The sequence below is a fragment of the Sapajus apella genome, unplaced genomic scaffold (genome assembly GCF_009761245.1).
Source record: "Sapajus apella isolate SASKATOON/1434 unplaced genomic scaffold, GSC_monkey_1.0 scaffold7, whole genome shotgun sequence".
NCBI lineage: Eukaryota > Metazoa > Chordata > Mammalia > Primates > Cebidae > Sapajus > Sapajus apella.
The window spans coordinates 5,732,880-5,757,585 of record NW_022436947.1 but is presented as its reverse complement, the minus strand read 5'-3'; the positions used below and the strand labels follow the sequence as shown (position 1 = coordinate 5,757,585).

The following is a 24,706-nucleotide window of genomic DNA, read 5'->3' as shown; positions in this document are numbered from 1 at the left end:
AGGAACACAGGGGCTACACTGACATAACTCATTCAGAGTAGTAGGGCCTTCATCCTTTCACTCATTCATCCACTCAGCAAATGTTTAATTGCTGCCTGTGGTAGGCAGGCTCCTAAAATGGGTCCCATGATCTTTGCCTTCTTGTGTTTATGTTGTTGAATCATCCTCTCTCCTTGAGTGTGTGCTGGCCTAATGACTTGTTTCTAACCAATAGAATGCAGCAAAGGTGATGAGATATTACTTCCATGATAGTTTATAACAGATTGTGACTCCTCTCTTGCTGTTTCCTTCTTGGCTTGCACACATTGATAAAGCAAGCTGCCACAAAATGAGCTATTTTGGGTTGGCAAAGGCCTGCCAGCTACTTCTAGCCAACAGCCTGCTGGGAGCTGGGATCTCCTTCCAATAGCCCTTGAAGAACTAGCCTCTGCCAACAACCACGTGAGCTTGGAAGCAGATCGTTCTGCAGTCAAGCTTTCAGATGAGATCCCAACCCTGGCCAATACATTGCTTGCTGATGTGTACAAGACGCTGAAGCAGAGCACCCAGCTAAGCCACGCCCGGGGTTCTTGACCTCACAGAAACTGTAAGATAACAATTGTGTGGTGTTTTTAGCTGCTACATTTATAGATATTTGTTATACGGAAATACATAATGTATGTAATGCTTTTTGTGTGTGTGGAGCACTTTTCCTAGATAGACCAGGTTCCTGCCCTCATGGAACTTTTGAAAGAAATGAAGATGATAACTTCAGGTAGTTATTAGAGCTCTGAGAAGAATAAAACATGGTGAGGCTATAGAGCTATTCTGTCTGCCCTACCCATACACGGGGCTATATAAATTAAAATGAAATAAAATTAGAAATTCAGTTCCTTGGCCACAGTTACTCGTTTTTGTTTTTGTTTTTTTTTCATTGTACTTTAGGTTCTGGGGTACATGTGCAGATCATGCAGGATTGTTGCATAGGTACCTACATGGCAATGTGGTTTGCTGCCTCCATCCCCCTGTCACCTGTATCTGGCATTTCTCCCCATGTTATCCTTCCCCAACCTCCCCATTGACCCTCTCCTAGCCCCTCCAGTAGACCCCAGTGTGTGATGCTCCCCTCCCTGTGCCATGTGTTCTCATTGTTCAACACCCGTCTATGAGTGAGAACATGCAGTGTTTGATTTTCTGTTCCTGTGTCAGTTTGCTGAGAATGATGGTTTTCAGACTGATTCATATCCCTACAAAGGACACAAACTCATTGTTTTTTATGGCTGCACAGTATTCCATGGTGTAGATGTGCCACATTTTCCTTGTCCAGTCTATCATCATTGGGCATTTGGGTTGGTTCCAGGTCTTTGCTATGGTAAACAGTGTCTCAGTGAATATATGTGTACATGTGTCTTTATAATAGAAGGATTTATAATCCGTTGGATATATACCCAGTAATGGGATTGCTGGGTCAAATGGAATTTCTATTTCTAGGTCCTTGAGGAATTGGCACACTGTATTCCACAATGGTTGAACTAATTTACACTCCCACCAACAGTGTAAAAGCGTTCCTGTTTCTCCACATCCTCTCCAGCATCTGTTGTCTCCAGATTTTTTAATGATTGCCATTCTGACTGGCATAAGGTGGTATCTCAATGTGGTTTTGATTTGCATTTCTCTACATGTGCCTGGCTGGTGGCTACTGTATGAAACAGCACTTTAGAACATTTCCATCATCACGGAAAGTTCTGCCATGCAGAGCGATTGCAGAGAATGACTTGAGAAATGAGTGGCTTCTTTAAAATGAGAATCTAGGGGCCAGGCGCCGTGGCTAACACAGTAATCCCAACACTTTGAGAGACCGAGGAGGGTGGATCACTTGATGTCAGGAGTTGGAGACCAGCCTGGCCAACACGGTGAAAACCCATCTCTACTAAAAATACAAAAATTGTCTAGGAGTGGTGGCTAGTGCCTGTAATCCCAGCTACTCGGGAGGCTGAGGCAGGGGAATCACTAGAATCTGGGAGGTGGAGGTTGCAGTGAACCGAGATTGCACCAGTGCACTCCAGCCTGGGGGACAGAGGGAGACTCTGTCTCAAAAAATAAAAAAAGATAAAAAAAATAAAATGAGAGAGGAGGGAAGCCTTCTCTGAAGGGAAGGTATTTGAGGCAAGACCTAAATGATAAGAAAAAGCCAGACTTTCCAAGCACAGCTGCATTATAAATTAAAAACAAATAAAATAAGGAAAAAGCCGTTCAAAGATCTGGAGACAGGATGTGCTTGGCAGAGGAAACGAGATGCATGAAGATGTTCAGCAAAAGCCCTCAGGGTGTATTTGAAGACAGTGTGGTTGGAACTTAGTGACACAGGAGAAGAGAAATAGCAATGAAGCAGAAGTAGGAAGCGAACGGCCAGGTGGTGTAGGTTCTTGTATCCAGGTTAAGGGTCCTGAGTTGTATTCTATGTACAGTGGGAAGCCACTGGAGGTTTTAAGCACAGGAATAACGTTTTGTGATTAATGTTTATGATCTCAACAGATCCCTTTTTCTGGTATTTGAGTATATTATTGGAGGTAACATTCAACAAGTGACTGCTTTTTTGGGAAAATATATTGATCATTTAGGAGACTATTTCAGTAGCCCAGGCTGATCCGGGCAGTGGACACTGAGTTAGAGAAATAGACAGGTAAATTATCTATTTGAGACATGTGACTGGCAAGACTTGATGTATTGGATGCCAGAGGGCAGGAATAAAAGAAGAATCAAATATTTACAATCTTGGTTTGAAAAAAAGGTTGGATGGTGATAGGAAAAGAAAGAACTGGGAGTAGATGTTTGGAAGGCAAACGTGAAGGGTTCTCTTCCAGTTGTGTTAAATTTGAGATGCCTTTTAGATACCCAAGTAGTCAGGTAAAGTGGGCCATTAGATATGCACCCAGAATGCAGTAAGGTCACAGCTGAAGATATAAACTGGGAGTCACTGGGTTACAAATGCCACATAAAGCCATGGGACTGAAGGACATTTCCAGGCAAAGCACAGAGATGGAAGTGAATCTGAGAGCTTGGTTGGAAAAGGAGAAAGAAAACAAGAACATTATGGTATACCACATAATCGCTCTCTCCCTTGAACCTCATTATTCCATAAAGAACTGGGTTAGTAGTAAAAAGATTAACTCCTAGGATGGAGCTCACCTGGGCTTTTGTATAGCAATAGCTGTCTGGTATTTAAAACACAAAACTGGGGCCTGGAGGTGGTATAGGAGGGAGTGGAATTAAATCACAAGTAAATGCCAAACCATTTACCATTGAGGTCTAGAAGGTCATCTCTTTAATCCCGTCTGTGTCTCTTCATCCCTGTTTTCTCAGGTTCTAGCCACAGGGGTCTTTCAGACACTCAAATATGCTAATCTTTCTACCTCAGGACCTTTGCACAAACATCTTCCTTTGGCGGCCTCTTTTTCTCCCCCTTTCTGGCCACTTGAACTCTAGTAAGTCCCTCTTGTGTTTCCTATCTCAAGAGTTTTTATTGTTTCCAATATACATAGTTCTCATTACATTTTATATTCTTTTTAAGTTTTGACTCCTCTCCTAATAGAATTAGAGTTCTCACAAATGAAGAAATGATTTATGTCTTTTTTAAAAAAACCTGTTAAAATCCTTTGTGCATGGGGATAAATACTTGTTAAATGAATAACCTCACTGCCTGGTGATGAATATGGTTTGTGAGTGAACTTATTCATTGAGTCTTAGACACTATAAGTTGTTTAAGAGGTTTTATCTTATTTAAGCCTCTCAGTTCTGTGGTATAGATGTTTTTATTCCCATTTTACAGGGGAAATGATAGGTTTAGTAACTTGGTAAAATTCACACACTTGTGGGTATTAATAGCAGAGGCAGCATTTGAAGCCACAGCCAAGTATTCTAGAGTATATATACTAGAAGGGAACAGGAATATGGGGGCAAGCTTGGAGAAGCAGCTGGAGTAATACACCATACAAGAAGACTCACTGCCACCCAAGTCCAAGGGGACTGCTGATTTAAAGAAATCAGGGCAAAGGCAGAGTTTCAAAGGGGCAGTGTTGTGGTGGGGAAGCATGAGGTGTGGGGTATATTTTTTAACAGAGCAGTTCAAGAACAAGATGGGGAAGAGTGGGAACTAGGCGTTTTCTTGGAAATAGGGCACAGAAGAATCAGACAACCAAGTCAGTACTAGTTCATTGACTGTGGTAACCAGGCTGCTGCTTCTTGTCACCTGGGAAAAATAGGGAAACTAAGAGTATTAAGAAATCTGGTAGAGGCTGGGTGCGGTGGCTCACGCCTGTAACCCCAGCACTTTGGGAGGCCAGGGCAGGCAGATCACCTGATGTCAGGACTTCAAGACCAGCCTGATCAACATGAAGAAATCCTGTGTCTACTAAAAAAAAATACAAAAATAGCTGGGCATGGTGGCGCTTGCCTGTAATCCCAGCTACTCAGGAGGCTAAGGCAAGAGAATCGCTTGAACCCGGGAGGTGGAGGTTGTCATGAGCCAAGATTGTGCCATTGCACTCCAGCCTGGGCAACAAGAGCAAAACTCCGTCTCAAAAAAAAAAAATAAAATCTGGTAGATAGGCCCAAGATTTTTAGGGGGGTAGTCATCTTTCATGCACTTAACACCATTTATTATCATACATTTGTAAAATTTGTCTCTCTGTAGATTTTATAGGGCTATTTATTATTTTTTGCTTTGCTAGCTGTTGTATAATAAGCATAACAGCATTAATAGAGATCAGTAAATATGAATGAATAATAGACAAACGATAGTAATAACAGGAAACACAATGCACATATGCCATGCCCCAGGCACTGTTTAAACACTTTACACATAGTAACTCAGTCCCTTCTTACAATAACTCTATGAGATAGTTACAATTATTTTTTGTATTTTATAGATGTGGAAACTGAGGCATAGAGAGGTTACGTCAGTCATCCAAGGTCACACAGCTAGTCAGTGGCAGAGCTGGAATGGGACATTGTTCTGCAGACCATGCTTTTACCATTTTGCTACACCACCTGTAAACAAATGAACACATGCACAAATGAATGTTCTAAGGGCCACTTGGCATCTCTGCTTTTGGACAGAGACCATTCTAAGACTATTTCAAAGCCAGATTTTTCTTTTAAGGATGAAGATTGCTAATATCCGGTCTGTCTCATCTTTTATAAGATCTATAAAGGGAGCAGTTGGTCTGCAGAGAATTGTATGCATAAGGTAACCAGCTGAAATGTGGCAGGACAGGATAGATACTGGCAGGAGGGGGACACAGCAAATAACAACTGACTTTGGAGTAAGGAAATTCCAATATTAGAACTTAGTACCAGTGTAAAGGCAGAGGAAATGAGAATGAGTCCCCCTTGATTGTGAGTTACACATGTAGAGCTGGTAAGGGTTTTGCAGGAGTAAATGGAATAGTATTTTCTAAACATGCAGGGGTTTTATTTGTCGTAAAGTTAAAAAGGTACAGAATGAGAGAAATTCAGTTTTAAGTTAGCGTCAGAATGAACCTATATGTACTTTGTTTCTTGGTTATAAAAAGGAAAACCTTGGAATAAAATCTATATTTAAAATGTTATAATAATTGGCCAGGTGTGGTGGCTCACGCCTGTAATTTCAGCACTTTGGGAGGCCAAGGCAGGCAGATCGCTTGAAGTCAAGAGTTTGAGACCAGCCTGGCCAACATGACAAAACTCTGTCTCTACAAAAAGCCAGATGTGGTGGTGTATGCATGTAGTCTCAGATACTCGGGAGGCTGAAACAGGAGAATCGCTTGAGGCTGGGAGGTGGAGGTTGCAGTGAGCCGAGATTGCAGCACTGTACTCCACCCTGGGTGACAGAGAGAGACTCAATCTCAAAAAACCATAAATAAAAAATAAAAGAAAATATGTGTCATAATAACTGAGTATTTGTAACTATATATAAAAATACTGTGAAATGTGATTGCTAATCTTATTTCAACACTATACTGTTTTGTTCATTATATGAAAGAATGATCGAGTTTGGGTCTAATGCTTTTAAAAATTCATTTTCCTTTCTCTATGACTTGCTTCCATTTCCCAATCTATCACTGATACTGAGAGTTTTACCTGGCTCAGGCCATTTAAAATAATATAATTTAGACTTCCACCTTACTCTAAAACCTACGTTGAAAACAAATATTTCTTAAAAAGCAATTACATATTTATGTGCTTATTACTTGCCACACATATGTCATAAAAGTTAATTGCTTTATGTAAGAGAGGTTAATCTGAAATAATTCTTAGCTAAATGTAATGTTCTCTACTTGTTTAAACAAGCAAAATAAAATGGCAGGAACAATATAGTTTAAGCATTTTTTTAATTGTATGTTTGGCAAACTATGAAAATTAACATTTGGAAATTCTTTTGCTTTGTTGAGACTTTGTTATTGCCTAGCTATAATAAAGATAGAAATATGAAAATATCCTAGATTGTTACATTTTATGACTAAAGTACAAAATTATATAAATAAATGGAAAGGCAATAATAATGAAAATATTTGTAGAGAATTTTGTAAAATATTTTTCATATCTGATATGGTTTGGCTGTGTCCCCACCCAAATCTCATCTTGAATTGTAGCTCCCATAATTCCCATGTGTTGTGGGAGGGACTGGTGGGAGGTAATTGAATCATGAGTGTGGGTCTTTCTCATGTTGTTCTTGTGATAGTGAGTAGGTCTCATGAGATCTGATGGTTTTATAAAGAGGAGTTCCCTGCACATGCTCTCTCATTTCTCTCTTGCCTGCCACCATGTAAGACATGCCTTCCACCTACCGCCATGATTGTGAGACCTCCCCCATGGAACTGTGAGTTCACTAAACCTCTTTTGCTTTATAAATTACCTAGTCTTGGGTATGTCTTTATCAGCAGCATGAAAATGGGCTAACACAAAATCTATTATTCTTATTTAATACTTAGAACAACTTCAGGGAGTTGGTAACATTATTTTTATCCTAGAGTTGAGGGAGTACAGTTCCAGGGGATAACAGGCACATTAGTAGCTGATGAGGTTGACATTTTTTGACTTCAACTCTGTATAATTTCATTGCATGAAACTGCCTCTGTGCAGGAAAAGTAATGCATTTGGATTTCAATATTGACTTTAAGGAGACTGTAGGATTTTCAAAAATAAATGTTAAGGAAGTGGGTATTTATATTTGGTTTGGTGTTTAAGGGAATTGTCAGAAGTGGAAAAGAGTCCTTTCCAGCTCAGATAGTTTTTATTCTTTCTAGGTAAAAGACACAGAGCATCATCCAGATCCTCTCTTCCTTAGTGAGAGGCACACTCTGTAAAGAGTAGTGTTCAGCAGCAACTGTGGAGGCAGACCTGGAATCAAATCCCAGTTCTGCCATGTCTTCTTAGCTAAGTGGCCTTGGGCCAGTGAATTCACTTCCCTAAAACTCAGTTTCTTCATCTGAAGAATGCAGATGAATAAAGTACCTATATGAAAAGATTTGTTACAAACACAAAATAAAAGTGTTTATGTAAGACACTCAATAGATTGCACTAGGTATACAATGAGGTATCATCTTTATGTCCCATGCCTTCAAAGGCAGTAAATAGAGTATGCATGCAATATTTTAATGACTTATGCATTAAGGATCTTAGTAAACTTAACATACCCAAGTTTAAATTGGCAGAAGTATTGAAACCTGACTTTTAAATTTTCTGAGGATACCAATTCAAACATATTATTCCATTGTTCCCATAAGTTATTTTTGACCCAGTGAATATGGTCCCTATAGGCCTCTGAAACTCTCTCCTGATACACTGAGAGTAGGTAAGCCTGTGGCTGGTTTCTGGCTGAAAGGATGCATGATAGGTTGTTAGAGGCTCGTACTAAACTCTGAGCAGCTGCCCATCTTGACACTCTGGCCTCCAATCTGGGGCTATTTTGAGTGACTACTGAGCTGCTTAAAGCGTCATTAAGAGTTCCAGCAGGAAACTATTGAGGACAATAGATTAGTTTTTACCATGGTTAACTAGCTAAAACCAGTTTTAGGAACTGGACGTGGTTTGGAAATTATTGCAATGGGTATTTTTCACTCATTGATTTGCATAAACACATGCAAATAGTGTTTATTAATAGAAGCAATTTCCACTGTTGGCTCCTTGGTGGGTTTCTAGGTAAGCCTATTGTTTGAACCCAAAGATCCCTTATTGTTATTTCTCTAGACACTGGAGCACAACTTGCTTAATAACGAGGACAAATTTCTAAGAGAACACTGAACTTCTAAGTATTTATTGATCCATTTGGACTCAGTTAATCCCAATCCCAGTACTTGGAACTTGGGGTGGGAGGATGGTGGTATTTGGAATTTCTGGGTTGATTTGTATTGCTACATATGGATGAAATTTATTGATTATTTTTAGTTTGCATTTTTTTAATATACACTTATTGTTTAGATTTGAGAACTGGCTAAACTGAAAAAGCCTTTGATAAATTGAAATGGCATAAGAGTTTTTCTTCTAGTTGCTCAGGGGTACTCTTTATTTTCTCATCCCTAGGTAGAATATGGTTTCTGAGAAATGAACACTCTTTGTGTCTTTGTATATCCCAGTGCACTCAATGCTTGTCAGATTCATCTGTAGTAACACCACATTTGGCATCACATTTTAAGAGCTGGATGAAATTTTGCTAAGGATGTCAAGAGAAACTATAGCATTTAGAAAATGGCTGAAAAAAATGAGGATGTTTTACTTGGATAAGAGAACAACGTTTATGATGATGATTCTTAAATAATTGCAGTGCAGCTTTTTCTATAGATCCAGACAACAAAACAAGAAAAATGAGAAGTTATCTTTGGGCCTGATGTAAGACTTTTATAATGCTGAGAGCTTCTTATGGAAGAAATGGGTCTCTTTGAGAGGTAGAGGGCAGTCAGCTCTCTGTCACTGCATTGGATGACATCCTTTCATCCTTTAGCTACTGAAGTGACGTTCACTTTGGGCAGAAGATTGGATTGGTTGACTTCCCACAATTCACTTTAACTCTAAGATGCTGTGACTTCACAACCTTTAAGAACTGAGCCTAAAATAGAAAATGTTTTGAGAATATATGTGTGACATGGACAAGTCCTGGTGTCCACTCTGGGCTCTAGATGTCTAATCTGCAAAATGAGTTGCCTGGGTACTGAATCAGTATAAGCATCCTCTGGCCCTTGAGTTGCATTGAACCTGAAATGTTAAGAAGAAAACTGGAAGCTGCCATCATGCTTTACCTCTTGAATGTGCCCAGATGTTGATGTTTTAGTGGTTCATAAAACTCTAAACGTTTTCATCACACTTTAAAATCCATTAAAGTGGATGATAGAAGTTGTAAGACTTCTTTTCCCCCATAAGACACAATAGTGCTATTTTCATTTGGAAGGAAAACAAATATGTGATCTGAAAAATTTTGATTTAAAAAAAAAATGCTTCTTGCCCCACCATTGTATTAGATGATGTTTTTAGTCCCTGCATCTTGCATATTGTTTTTAATTCCCTCATTTCTCTTAGAATAATAGATTCTAAGCCTAGAAATTTGAAATTGTTGGCCCAGGGAGCTTCTACCCCTTGATTAGTCACTGCTTTTTCCTACCTAGCATTGGCTGGATCTGAGAAGAGGCTATCCAAGGAACAGAGGCAATTTCTTTCTAGTTGAAGGAAGGAGTATATTTCTCGGAGCACAAAGGAAAATACAGTCAAATGTAATGTGTACTCAAAGGCTTTTCCAAAGTACTTATGTTCTTAGCAACCAAAATCAGCCCCTCCCCAAATGAATGTTCCAGGAATAACATCTTTTACTTAGAAAACAAGATTATTTCTGCTGGAGGTGGCCAAAAATGAAACACCAGATTCTAAGTTCCATGAGAACAAAATCTTCCCTACCATATTTCTAGAAAATATCACAAAGTCTGAGAACTCATTTCGTTGAACGAGTAAATGAATGAAGAACAAATAATTTTCCGAAACTTTCCCCATCTGTACTTCTAATGGTGAGAGAGCCCCCTGCTGGAAGAATGGATATTACATGCACTATGAATAGCAACATGCAGTATACTGAAAATATTTCAATTAATCACTCTTGTTTCTAGACCAGGTCATGCCTTATTGGATAAAATCTTGTAAAAATCTCTGTGAAGAATCACTGGCTAGGACAGGACTCAGTTGGCACTAATTGGATATATTGGAGATAGAACAATAGATTTTAAAACTGAACTTCATACTTTGAAAATTCTGAATAATATTACAAGCCTATAACTTACCCTGCATTTGGACATTGGCATTATAAATTATTGTGGATATGTTAAATTAACATTCCCTATTAGTTCTGTAAGTTGTTAGTAGATAACCATAAACCGAGTACCAAACTGTGAAAACGTAATAAGAACAATATAAGCAACGGTAAGCATCACTTCAAATGAAATTTACAAGTTAATCTGATTTTTTTTTTTTGCTCTGTCACTGAGCCTGGAGTGCAGTGGTGCAATCTTGGTCCACTGCAGCCTCCATCTCCCAGGTTCAAGTGATTCTCCTGCCTCAGCCTCCTAAGTAGCTGGGACCACAGGTGTGCGCCACCATCCCTGGCTAATTTTTGTATTTTTAGTAGAGACAGGATCTCACCATGTTAGCCAGGCTGGTCTTGAACTCCTGACCTCAAGTGATCCGCCTGTCTTGGCCTCCTAAAGTGCTGGGATTGCAGGTGTGAGCCACCATACCCGGCCAATCTGATGTTTATTGATACACACACGTATATGTATATTCATGTGACAGAAAAATAATCTTTGTGCTGCTTAACAATTTGGTAAATAACCAGCAGTTCATGAAACTTACTTGGTGCTATTTGTTAGAGTCAAGACAAAATGTTAGCTTTCCTTTCTATCAGTCCTTCAAGAATGAAAATCATTTTCACTTTTCACCCATGTAGTTTAACAAATGCACACAAACACACGCTCTTAGTCTGTAACTGACTGCTCGGTTTTTATAGCCCCCTCTGCGCCTGTCTTCTATGTTTCATTCCTTGTCCTTACTTCCACCTTGGGATCTGCAGACATCTGTGTGTTTCTTACTGCTGTCCTGTTTTGGGTATCCTGGATGCTGGAGGGTCGAGGAGGTGGGAATGGGCTTTCCAGAAAACTAAAACACTGTTCCTACCCTTTGAAAACAGGTTTGGGGAAGGTGGTAGAAGGGTCTTAGGGGGCAGCGTTCATCATGAGATAGGGGTAAGAGTTCAGTAAGATGGCGGGCTGGATCCTGATAGTCTGGAGACATGGGCCTCTCCGAGGAGAAGAAAGAGCTTGGAGGGAGGGAATGGTAGAATGACTTTTCCTACGGAGTGGAGGAAGCAGTATTAGATTGAAAACATACAAAGTAGGAGTCAGACAACCAGGAGAGCTGCAGGCCCCGTCACCAACTAGGAGCACTTCCTCTTTAATTAAAAAACCCAAAGGCAGAGGCCTTCAGCAAGCACGAAGTGGCTGCTCAGTGCTTTCCAAACTCAACTGCATATTGGAATCACCTGAGGAGCATTAGAAAGTCCTGATGCTTCCTATTCAGAGATTCTGACTTAATTGGTCCCGGGTGTTGGCAGAATATTGGGCTGTTTTAAAGCTTCTTAGGTGACTCCAAGGTGCAGTCAATGCTGAGAATTTCTGGTCAGCACTCTGGGAAACATGGAATTTTTAACTTCAGGTGAGGCCTGCTGTTATCTCTCGTTCTTGATACATTCTTTTCTTGCTGTATATTATTCTTTTCCCCTTCATCACTGTGATAGGCAGAATAATCACTCTCTCCTGAGCCCCAAAGATGTCCATGCACTAATCCTTGGAACAAGAGACTATTTTACCTAATTTGGCAAAAGGGACTTTGCAGGTGTGATTAAATTAAGAATTTTGAGATGGGGAGATTATTCTGGATTATCTGACTAGCCTCAGGTGTAATCACAGGGTCCTTTTAAATAAAAGATGCGATGACAGAAGCAGAAGTGAGGCGATTGCTGTCTTTGAAGATGGAAGGTGAACATGAGCCAAGGGATGCTGGTGGCATCTAGAAGCAGGAGACGACAAAGAATGAATTTTCCTTTAGACCCTGCAGAAAGAATACATCCCATGATTTAACACCATGGTTTGCACTTGTTTTGGATCTCTGGCCTCCAGAACTGTAAGCAAATGCATTTGTGGTGATTTATTATAGCAGCAATAGAAAACTGATCTCTCTCTCCTCCCTCCCTTCCCCCTCTCTCCCCTCTCTCTTCCCTCTCTCTCCCCTCCCCCACCTGGAGTCCTGCTCTGTTGCCCAGGCTGGAGTGCCCGTGGTGGTGCTATCTCGACTCACTGCAAACTCCTCCTCCCAGGTTCAAGCAATTCTCCTGCCTCAGCCTCCAGAGTAGCTGGGACTACAGGCATCACCACAGCCAGCTAATTTTTGTGTTTTGAGTAGAGTCGGGGTTTCGCCATGTTGGCCAGGCTGGTCTGGAACGCCTGACCTCAAGTGATCTGCCTGCCGTGGCCTCCCACAGTGTTGAGATTACAGGTGTGAGCCTCTGCACCCAGCCTGCAATCCCATTTTTAATACTTATCTCCTCCACCTCCGTAAGCAGCCACTGTAAATGAATTGTTGCATATACTGGAAATGCATGCATCCTTAAAGAATATATATGATATTTCTAAAGGAAATAATGTTATTATGGAGGCTTTTCTTAGGTTTCCCGTTTTGTTTCCCAAAACCTTTAACAGGAAACAAAGCCTTTCTCTTCTTAACTCTTATGTAAACACTTTAATGTATGAAGGCTTGCAAAGAACCTTGGCTCATTTTTGGTAATGTACACCAGCAAGTGTAAAGGAAGGCTACCAAGTGACTTCCTGTTCTACTGGGTTAGTGGGATGGAGACTCTTCAACAGTGGAAGGACAGGAACACGAAGGGCTGTGAGACAGGGAGCAAGGGAAGGAATTAGAAGGGAGGCACCAGGACCACAAAACCTCCAGTGCTTCCCAGATGCATGCTAGTGATCAGAAGCCGAGTGTGGAAGTGTTCCTCTGAGCATGGCTGCTGCACATACGCAGTATTTAGCGTGGCTGTTGAATTACTCTCTTGTTCAATATTTAGCTTTTCTTTGCTCTGCTTGTTTCGCCAAATATAAGATCAAGAAAATTGTGTGTGTATTTGATGTGGTGTTGAAGATCAGGTGTAGGAGAATTTAGCTTCAGTGCAAAAGACAAGTGTCTAATTATAATGCTAGTTATAAATTAAGGAACACATTAGATAATACAAAGAATTTAGAGAACACATTAGAAAGAAGTTATATTTCTTTTCTTTTTTTGATACCACAGTAGAAACAGGAAGACCTGTCAGAAAGTTGAGTCTCACTCTTGTCAGCAGGCTGGAGTGCAGTGGTGCCATCTCGGCTCACTGCAACCTCTTCCTCCCTGGTTCAAGTGATTCTCCTGCCTCAGTCTTCTGAGTAGCTGGGACTACAAGGGTGTGCCACCAGGCCCAGCTAATTTTTTTGTATTTTTAGTAGAGATGGGGTTTTACAATGTTGGCTAGGATAGTCTCCATTTCTTGACCTCATGATCTGCCCGCCTCAGCCTCCTAAATTGCTGGGATTATAGGCGTGAGCCACAGTTCCAGGCCAGAAAGAACTTATATTTCTATAGTATTGCCTTCCTATCAAAAATCTAAGCAAGTCTCATTTATTTAATGTTATGTTACTTTATATGTTATACATGAAGTTCTCCTACATAGGATGTTTGTTTTAAAATAGAGATTCTTCTATGTTTCATTATTTTCTGTATTTTGGTAACTTTACTAAATTCTCATTTGTAAGTAGCTCTTTAAATTAATTCTTTGGGGCTCAATGTATACAGTCATATTATTTGTAAATATTTGTCTTCTCCTTTTCTAAATTTATACTACTTATTTAATGCTTTTAGTTATTGTATCTTTATAATATGTTTTATCATCTACTAAAGCTATTCTTTTTCAGTTATTCAACTTTGAAAATGATCTTGGCTATTCTAGGTATACCTCTCCTCCACCTCCCACCACCAATTCCTTTGAAATTTCTACAGAAACTAGAAGTGAGTTATTATTATTTTTTAAAATGATTTTCAGTCTTCCATAGCAAGAAAATTGGTCTATATTTTAAGACTTTTTTACTACTTGAAAATATTTTTAAAAACCTCTTCATGTATTATGGTAACAAGACCTCTGGGTGTTGCAAACAATTTTTCCCACTTTGTCCTTTGACTTTTTATGGCAGTTTTTTCCACGAATAAATGGGGAGTCAGGGGAGAAGACCTGAGTCAAAGTGAGCAACATGTTCAAAGGCCTCAGGGCCGGCAGATTGGAACTTGTGATGGAAGAAGACTATGGGATGAGTGGAGCTTGGAGGAGCAAGTGGGAGTCCTTTATTGGCCATGGTGAAGAGTTTAGACTTCATGCTACTTTCAAAGGGAAGCCATGGGAGGACTTTAAGCAGCAGAGGAGTTACAAGATGTGATTTATGCTTTAAGATGATCATTCTGGCTGCTGCATAGAGAATAGAAGTAGAATGTGGTGAGGGTTACAACCAAAGTAGGAACAGGAGGACTTGTCAGGAAAACGGCTCCAGTGGTCCAAGTTAGACATGATGGTGGCTTGTTCTAGGATAGAAAGGAATAAATTGCAGAAATATTTTGGAGATACCACCACCATAAGGACTGGACAATAAATTGGATAAGAGGGATGAGGGAATGGGAAGAATTAAGAATCACTCAGCTTTTGACGTAAGCAACTGGGTATTTGGCGGTGCCATTTTCTGAGACAAAGAGTATCAGATGAGTAATGGTTTTGGGGGCAGAGAGAATAAAGAGTTCGGTCTTGGACATAATTAGTTTTGAGATGCTTATTTGGCATGCAAATGGAGATGTCAGTAAGGCAACTGGATGTAAAGAAGCAGCTTGAGAAAAAGACCCAGGCAAGCTATTTTAATTTGGGATTATCTAAATGAACTGAATGAGATGACAAGGACAAGAGTTTAGATATAGAGAAGTTCTGATGCATCTCCAACTTAAAAAACATTTTTTTCCCCTCATTCTTGCTGTCATCTTAATGTCCAATTTTTAGATGTCAGATGAAAGAGGTACAGATAGCAAAAGAGGACAGTGGAAGGGAGGCAGGGGATTCTAACGGTGACATTAGAAGCCACAGGAACCCGGTGGAAAGAGAGATAAGTTGTGTTGACTGTTTTTACGAAGTTCAGTGAAATAAGAACAAGGAAGTGTTGAGTTTATTTAATATAACTAAAAAATTACTGTATGGGTGTGGGTATCATCAAATGCCAGCGTAATTACTAATGGCAAAAAGTGTTTCAATTAAAAGTCAAAAGTGATACAATGATAACAGTTCTCACCATTATTATTTAATTTTGTTCTGAAAGGATTCACCAAGGAAATAATACAAAAGAAAAAATTGCAATTTCACAAGATTAAAAAGCTTTCAGTAATTTTTTTGATCTCACTAAATTTATAGATTAAATGGAATTGACATCTTTAAGCTTTTTATCCATGAATAGGGTATGTTTTTCTATTTAAGTCTTTTATAAATCTCAGCAGAGATATAATTTTTCTTTTTCAGGAAAGGTCTGCTGACTTTTAGTTAAAGTTATTCTAGTTATTTAAATCTTGTTACTATAAATATATAGGTTTATTTAAAAGATGGTCTTTAGAATATATAACATATGTATTCAGATGATACACAGAAATGATGCACTATCCATCTAATTTTTGCATAGAGGAAAGCTATTGACTTTGAGACATTAATGTAATTTGTCACTTTACTAAATATTTTTATTCTAATAGCTTATAATAGGTTTTGATTGATTTGTGTTTTTCAAATGTAAAATATTATACAATTTTGTCTCTGCCTTTCCAGTTTTCATCACCTGTTTCTTTACACTGTGAACACAGTAGAAGAAAACAGAGACTTACATTTAAGATTGTGAACCTGCAGTAAGTCTAGATTCAGGTCCTGACCCTGCCAGTTTTCCTCTTTCTGACCTCAGGCAAGTTAGTTAACCACTCAGCATTTTACTTTCCCTGTTGGAAAACTGGATAACAATAGTATTCTTGGGGGCATAAAATGAGGTAACATATATAAGAAATTTACAATAATGCCTGGTATCCAGATTCAATAATGTGAACTCTTAATTGGATTGCCTAGCATTTACAGGAAATGCTTACCAATGAATCTAGTGAACATAATGATTTTGCTCCTTTCTGACTTAAATGGAAGTACTCATAACATTTCACTGTGTAGCATAGCAAATATTTAACTTACTTTTGGAGATACATGTAGATCAGTTTTAATTATATTTTGCCATATTCTTCAGTGTCATCCATTTGATCTAGATTTTTAGATAGTAGGTTGAGACATATGAAATTGTCAGTATATGACTATACTTGACCCATAAAAAAGACAGTTGCATATATTTCAGCTGAGAATAAAGTTTTTTTTTTTCTTTTTTGAGACGGGGTCTCATTCCTGTTGCCCAGGCTCAAGCAATCCTCCCAATCTCAGCCTCCTGAGTAGCTAGGCCTACGTGACACCATGCCGGGCCAGTATTCTATAATTCTTTTAATTTACTCTGTATTTGTGGCTGTTTTCCCAATATCCAATTTTATATATTTGTGCTTTTTCTTCTCCTCACTCTCTTTGATTAGATAGATAGATATTTTATCTTTTATGTTCAAATAACTAGTTCTTCACTATGTGTATTGGTTCTATCATTTCTCCATTCTAATTCATTATTTTGCTATTATCTTCATTAATTTTTTCACTTATTTTCTAAGTTTTAATGTGTAGCGCTTTCTAATTTCCTTGGATTCAGTTAATGTATTTTTCTTATTTTGTTAAACAATAATGGTTGTGAGTTTTCCTCTGAATGCTGCTTTAATCATCTCACTTTTCATTATCACTATTTTCTACCTACCTAGTTGAAATGTTTGCTTTGACTTCTTGTTCACCTAAGAGAGAATTTAAGCACTTCTAGATGATGGGGTTTTTGTTCTGTTTTTGTTATCCATTTTGAGACTTATTACACTATGATGAGAGAATTTTACATGTATATTTTCTACCTTTCATAATTAACTGAGATTTTCTTTGTATGTTTTCTACCTTTCGGAATTAACTGAGATTTTCTTTGTTGCCTAATATGTGGTCTATTTTTGTATAAGTGAATGGACACTTAAATAGCAGGTGGAGTTTCTGTTTTTATCATGGTGAGTTCCCTACTTACACCTGTTAGATCCATGTGATTGGTTATATCAGTTATTAACATAACTACCAATCCTGCACAGGTTACTTAAATCTGCCTGTGGCCCAAGCTGCCATGCCTGGAGCTCTCTGGGTGAGTTCGTTTTTGTTTTTTTGTCGGTAGTCGAGTCTTTGTTTTTTATTTCTCCCCTAGTTATAACATGTTACCTCTTAATATTCTTTATGAAGCTCATTGTGCACAAATAAAGAAAATACTGAGAAACATAGCTGGATGTTTCTTGACATGCCTGCACTCTTAAAGAAGGTGTAAAGACCGTCTTCTCTCAGGACCCTTGGCAAAGGGAGTATGAACGGGGAGGGAAGCTTGTGATGGGCCAGTGAGGGGATTAGCATATGCTCATCAGAATTTCATTACCATATTTTCAGTCATGACTAAAACTTGAATAAGGGTTTTAATCTGTAAACTATATTAAATTATGTTTTAGTTGTAATTCAGAGTTTCTTTTAAATTCTCCTTTAGTAATGTCTCATTCTTTCTTTCTAATAAAACCTCCTTTTAAGAGCAACTGAACTCCCATAGCTCTTCAAAATCCTCATAGAAAATGTTTTAAATAAACATAAAAAATACAGTTTTATTATTTAGCTCTTACCTCAGGTGTCTGAACAATTCCTGTGAGCTTTCTACTAGTCTGTTTAGTCTCATTCAATATAAAACAGGAAATCAATTATTACAAACCATCTCCTAAAAGAGTGTAAAACAGGTGCTTTATTTAAAATACATGTAAGCCTTAATTCCATTTGGTAAATATCGGGATATTTTAAAACAACAGTAATCAGCATATTAAAATAGAATTTGACATGTTATATATTTTGGTGATGTTATGTATTAATATTATATTTGGCTGCTTCTCTGTACACAAATCAACTAATGTATTTGTTTTTAAGTTACAAATAATAGTGAATTAAATATTGTCATCTCCTGGAACTTTGACTTAATAAGTTAGTTCTCTGGAAGCATATATATGTAGGTAGGACACAAGGTGAACACAGCATGCCAAGAGATGATCAATAGTGAGATATGATCTTTTCAGAACACTGCTCTTTCAATTTATTCAACTATAGATTTAAAATTATATTGAGAACCTCAGTAACACATGCATTTATGAATTATACTTGCTGAAAAACTTAAAAGCTCAAATGATTTATGGAAAAACACATGAGTAGAGATGAAGTGATTATAGCTTCATTTCCAAGTGATCACATGCTTATCAGGAGCCCCCTAAAGGCTGAGGGAGAAGTAGAAAAGCGTCCAAGGATTGTATATTTGGTAAACAAACTCTAATAAGGAAAAACTTGAAGGCATCTTGAGACTTTGGTTTGGTTTTAGTGTCTGATGTAACTCTCACTGTTTTAAGTTTCCTCAGTGAATTCAACGTTGGCGTCACAGAATGGACCTGGGACTGCTTAATTCCATAAAGAAACTCAGAATATTTTTTAGTATTGTATTAGTCTGTTTTCACATTGCTGTAAAGACACTAACCGAGACTGGGTAATTCATAAATAAGAGGTTTAATTGATTCAGAGCTCTGTGTGGCTGGAGAGGTCTCAGGAAACTTATGATCATGGTGGAAGGGAAAGTGGAAGCAAGGTACGTCTTACATGGTGGCAGGAGAGAGAAAGAGAGAAGGGGGAAGCACCAGAAACTTATCAAGCAACCAGATCTCATGATAACTCACTATCAAGAAAACAGCATGGAGGAAACTGACTCCATGATCCAATCACCTCCCACCAGGTCCCTTCCTTGAAACAAGGGGATGATAATTCAGATTACAATTTGAGATGAGATTTGGGTAGGGACACAGCCAAACCATATCAGTCATTAAATAATGATGTAGGATTGTAGTATGTCTGTTCCTTTCCCACATTCCAGGTGAACCTGTAAATCTCCTAAGGTCAGAATTTGTCCAAGTAGTTTGGATGTAAGAAAAGTTTTGTCTCAAGGGGTTCTCCCATCAATCTCTAGGAGCACCATGTGGGTACAAGTGACTCAGAACAATTCATGACCCAGAGGGGAAGTCAGTTTAACATCTTCTCATATTGGATGATGAATAATATCCTCCTAATACAGACTTGTTCATACTCAAATGTTCAGAATGCTTCTTAGGCAATAATCACTGTCGAACAATAGAAACTTCTTTTCACCTACATGTAACATCTTAGATCATTCTTACCATGGATAAACAAAATGTGCTTGCTGAAATCTTAAGAGTTACTAACCTGGGCTTGAGCAGAGACTAGAACTCACAAACAAAAATGTCTTCTAACCTCTGATTAAAGTGTTTTGTTAAAATATTGATTAAATATGAATAAATATAGAACCAGATATGAATACTTTGTGCTTATAGCTCTTATGTAATTACAATCCAAATCAAAGTTATAAGCTAAATATATCCAACTTTTAAAATCAGTAGAATCCAAATCTACATTTATTTAATATTGGTTTGTTGAAAATTACATTACCTTTTGTTGTGTGAATATGGTACTTGTGCTGAATAAATCTCTTTGTTGCTATCACCTGTCATTCGAGGTGGGTCCTATCATGATTACTATCTGTCCTGATTTGGGCTTAAAAATAATTTCACAACACCAGCTAGAATGAATAGGAAATAGGCTTCATTGGGAATACTTAACAAGGAACGAGTCAGCAAGAAGAAAGGCCTGTGGTTGTCCATGGAGGGAGATGTGTTGGGGATAGCAAACTTTGTTGGACATGCTGTGGCTGTATGTTTTAATGCAGGTTCTTTGCCCTTTATTGCTTTACTTTTTATAGTATAAACACAAAGTGGCCATGTCAGAAGCCAAATACACTACTCAAACAATTAGGATGTCTGTACTTGGATCCAGTACTAAAAGAGTTATCTGGGAAATCAGCTGCCTAGGGACATTGGAGGCCACTGCGGAGTTGGGTTTGGGTATAGACCCTCCTGGTGCGGGAGGCTGGTCACTGAACTGGGTTTGGTGCAGTTCCAGTTGAGTCATAGCTTGTAATCCAGGCAACCTAGAGTGAGCTCCTAGGACCATTTTTAGGCAATGATGCTTAATGCACCACAATGCTAGATGCTATGATGCAGGTTCATTTGAGTTTGGTCTGTTTAAATCAGTATGAGTCATGTGGTAATTCAGTTTTCCTCATCATTTTTTTGTTTGAGCTATTATAAAACTTTTGTTTCCTACGACATGTCATGACATCATTTAGTCTTTACCTGAGAAAAAGGCTCATTGATGTATTTGCTTAGACAGTGTTAAACTATTTACAAACTTTAAATGCAAATGCAAGCCATAAAATCTTGCAGCAGTATTCATTTATAAGGTGATAAGGTGATTTATATCATTTAAACATGCCTGCTTTTCTATTTTAGATTATCATAGAAACAAAAACTGAAAACAATGCTTACAGCCTTCTACTCTGTAGATTTAAGAAACACTGGAAAAAATATGTATGTTGGGGCTAGGCAACCTTGGACTTGAATCCTGGCTAAATGGGTATAGTATTTAGCTTTGGATAAGTCATCAAACCTCTCTGGGCCTTGGTTTTTGTATTTGTAAAGTGGGGATGACATTCATTCATTCAACAAATATTAGCTAAGCAGGCACTGTTTCAAGTGCTGGGAACATAGTTGTGTATAGTCTAAGTACCTGCCTTCATGGAGCTTACATTGCAGAGGAATTGGGGAATGGAGAGAGAGAAAAATATGCATGCAAACCAAGTAATTTCACATAGTGATTTGTGGTGTGAAGAATAGAGGGCAATGGGATAGAAAGTGACTGGGGGTACATGCAGAGTTGGTACATTAGCCAGGGAAATCAGGGAAAAGAGGATATGTGGCATTTGAGCTGAGTCCCAAATAAGGAGAGGAAGCCAAATGCATGAGTCAGGAGATGTGGGGGTGAGCTTGGTGCATCTGAGGCTCTGGTAGAAGGCCTGTGTGATTGGAACACAGGGAAGAAAATGATGAGGTCCGCTTTGCAGAGTTGTTTATGAATTACATGAACTACGTCCATAAAGTGCCTAGCATAGCGTAGGCACCCAACAAATGGCAAGCATTATTTTTATTACAGATTATATATTCTTATTTCATAGGTTAAAAAGTTAATTTTTTCCAAATGGAAAAGTTTTGTTCTCACTTCAATCCTTCCCTTTAGAAATAAAAAGACTAGTAAGAAGACTATATCACTTATCTGCTTTGTTCACACTCAATTCTATTTTTTGAGATGATGTCACACTCTGTCACCAGGCTGGAGTATAGTGGTGTGATCTTGGCTCACCTCAACCACTGCCTCCTGGTTTCAAGTGATTCTCCTGCTTCAGCCTCCTGAGTAGCTGGGATTACAGGTGTGTGCCACCATGCCTGGCTAATTTTTGTATTTTTAGTACAGGCAGGTTTTTGGCATGTTGGCCAGGCTGGTCTTGAACTCCTGGCCTCAAGTGATCTGCTTGCCTCAGCTTCCCAAAGTGCTGGGATTACAGGTGTGAGTCACTGGTGCTTGGCTGCAGTCAATTCTTTGTAAAGTTTTTCTCAATCATGTTCATGGTATGTTTTCTTAGTAATCTCAGGATACACATTATTCAGACAATCATAGAATCTTATTTATTAAAATTAGTGATACTTTGGAGGTCATCCTGCTTCACTCATTTTTCTGGTTGGAAGACGCAGCCCAAGTTTCAGAGTACAGAATTTGTGGCACAGTTTTTATAAGATTCCAGGTCCCTGGACTTATACTTGGTCTATTTTAAAAATTATTCTAACACATTTTCTTCTTTTACCCTTTCTCTCTAATCTTACTGTGGCTTTTTGTTGATACTGTGACTAGCAAAGTGATATTCAGGTATTTTTAAGGTTGTACACAAGCCAGTAATATTGCCAGTAATTTAAAGCCTTTTAGACAGATTACAGCATAGTTTATAAGGGCATTATTATGGACTGAATGCTTGTGTTCCTTACAAATTCATATGCTGAAATCCTAGCTTGGAAGTAATGGTATTTGAGATGAAAGTAATAGTCTTTGGGAGGTAATTGGGTTTAGATGAAGTTGTGAGGGTATGGTCCTCATGATGGGATTAGTGCCCTTATAAGAGGAGCCCAGAGAGCTTGCATTCTCTCTCTCTCTCTCTCTCTCTCTCTCTTTCTATCTCTCTCTTGCTCCTTCTCTTTCATGTGAAAACATAGCAAGAAGCATCGTCTGTAGGGCAGGAAGAGAGTCCTCACTAGAACTTGACCTTGCCGGCACCCTGATCACAGACTTCCAACCTCCAGAACTGTAAGACATAAATGCCTGTTGTTTAAGCCACCCAGTCTGTAGAATTCTGTTATAGAGCCCTGAGAAGACTAAGACAGGCATTTATATTGTGTTGTTTTAGATATGCTATACTGTTGGATGTTTACTAGAGTGGGAGAGAGTAAAGTTGTAGGTTATTGTCACAGGAAACCTGACTGATGAAATTTTGGTAATTTTCTTGGCCAAATTTGCTAAGGTCTTCTCACCTTTGTAGTGAGGTGCCAATTTCAAAGTTACATATCCTTTAAAAAAATCTGCTTTAAAACTGGTTACTATTGATTTTATGACAAGAGGCACAAACTGAAGATCTAAGAGAACAATATCAGCTAATAATATGTTAAGGGAACTTGCAAGGTCTTCCAATAACTTGACTTGTCCAGATGAAATACATCAGTGCTGGAGAATAGTTGTTAAGATAGATGGGCTTGCTGTATGCTAAAATGTAGCACTATTTTGTGTTTGTAATTGAGAATTGGATCTTTGCTAGTAATTTTATTAGTGATACATGAGTCAGAGGAGACTACAATTCTCTTCTAAAGCTATACTAAAGATATAATGCTGACAGTAAGGAAAAAAGGCTTCGTCAGTAAATAAATGCAATGTAGACATGGATAACTGATGTATATGGTTATAATTGTTCTCTATTACTTTTACAAAGTCCTCTGACCTACCCATGCTTAAGAAGATGTATGACTAAATGGCCCCTTGAAAAAGATAAATTAATTGAGATATTGCTTTTCAAAATTTATACTCAACTGTTCCCTGCAGAATAGCAGATGTCCAAGGGCTTAGAATCAAGTTTCTAACAAAAGAAAAATAAAGGCAATTCTAGTGCAAGTATCAGTCAGGCAATTGCATGTATTGTTTTTATATCTTATTAAATTTGTGAAATGGTTTGTAGAGTATTTGTGGTAATTCTTCAGTATTGAGGTAATGAGCATTTGGAGTTGAGAACCATTCCTACATATTAATAATTCTAAGATTTGTTATTTATTTATTTAGAATTTTTATTTTTTTAACACAGCACAGCAGCCATATATATTAATATATATATATTTAAATTTTCAAAATAGGAGGAGTAATGATACCTGCATCTCAGTGTTGTCATAAGAGTTTAATGAGATAATGCATGTGAAATGTATTTGGTGGCGTAAAAAAACCAATAGACAGACATTAGATACTCATAAAGTTAATTCATTTGCAAATTAGAAAATTCAACATAAAGGAAATAATAAAGAAAAAGTGTTTGTCATCAATGCTAAATGAAGAAATGGGTGGCAGAATAAGCAATAAAAATGTGAGTAGAAGGTAGACTTGAATGCTAAGCAGTTGAAGGAAGTTGCTTTAGGGGTCTGTCATCAACAGCCAGGTGGAGAATCTTATCACCAAGCAAACTAGTTGTCTTCCTGGGAGTCAGTATAGAAGGAGAGCTGGAGACTCTGGATGGGGATGTGGGAAGTGGTGGAACCTTCCTTTCTCCTGACTCATCAGTCAGGACAGGCTAAAACTCAGCAGTGCAAAGGAAAAGGTCTGCAGAGGCATGGACTATTGAGGTCTAGGCAGAAGGAGGTATTCTCTACCAAAAGAGCCCACCTCTCCCCTGTACATAGATTCTTAGTAAAAAGTTAGCTTACTTTGCAAATATAGCCTTAATACAAGTCTCCATTCCATCCAGATGGCCTCTAAGCCCTTCTTATTTAGAAATTGTCATTTTCTGCTCTATTTTAAAAGTAGAAAAATGTTGTGCTCTCTTTATATTTGTTTGTGTAGAGTTTATCTGTTCCAGACAACTCCATAGGATGTGCTTCTTCCCTGACAGTTTGTTTTCCACTGTGTCCTCACAGCCTACCGTGTAAAATAGGTGCTCACTAAATTACAGTGAATGATTATATAACAGAAAAATAAGGAGCACATGCAAATAAGAAAGAGATATTCATTGGAGAAGTAACATTTATTGACTGCTTCTTTGCCTACTTATAGTAACTTGTTTGATCCTTTGAGCAAATAGATGTGAGTGTCCTATTTGGTAAATGAGTAAATGGAAGCTTGAAGAATTTATAAAATGTGTTTCTGGCCTCACATCTGGTAAGTGGGATAAAT

The 24,706-nt window shown here is 38.3% G+C and overlaps 1 long non-coding RNA gene across 2 annotated transcripts in view; it reads left to right on the top strand.

The window, feature by feature from the left end:
• Nucleotides 1-24,706, top strand: part of LOC116550118 — a 187,909-nt gene that overhangs the window by 18,344 nt on the left and 144,859 nt on the right. The gene's annotated exons all lie outside the window — the stretch shown is intronic.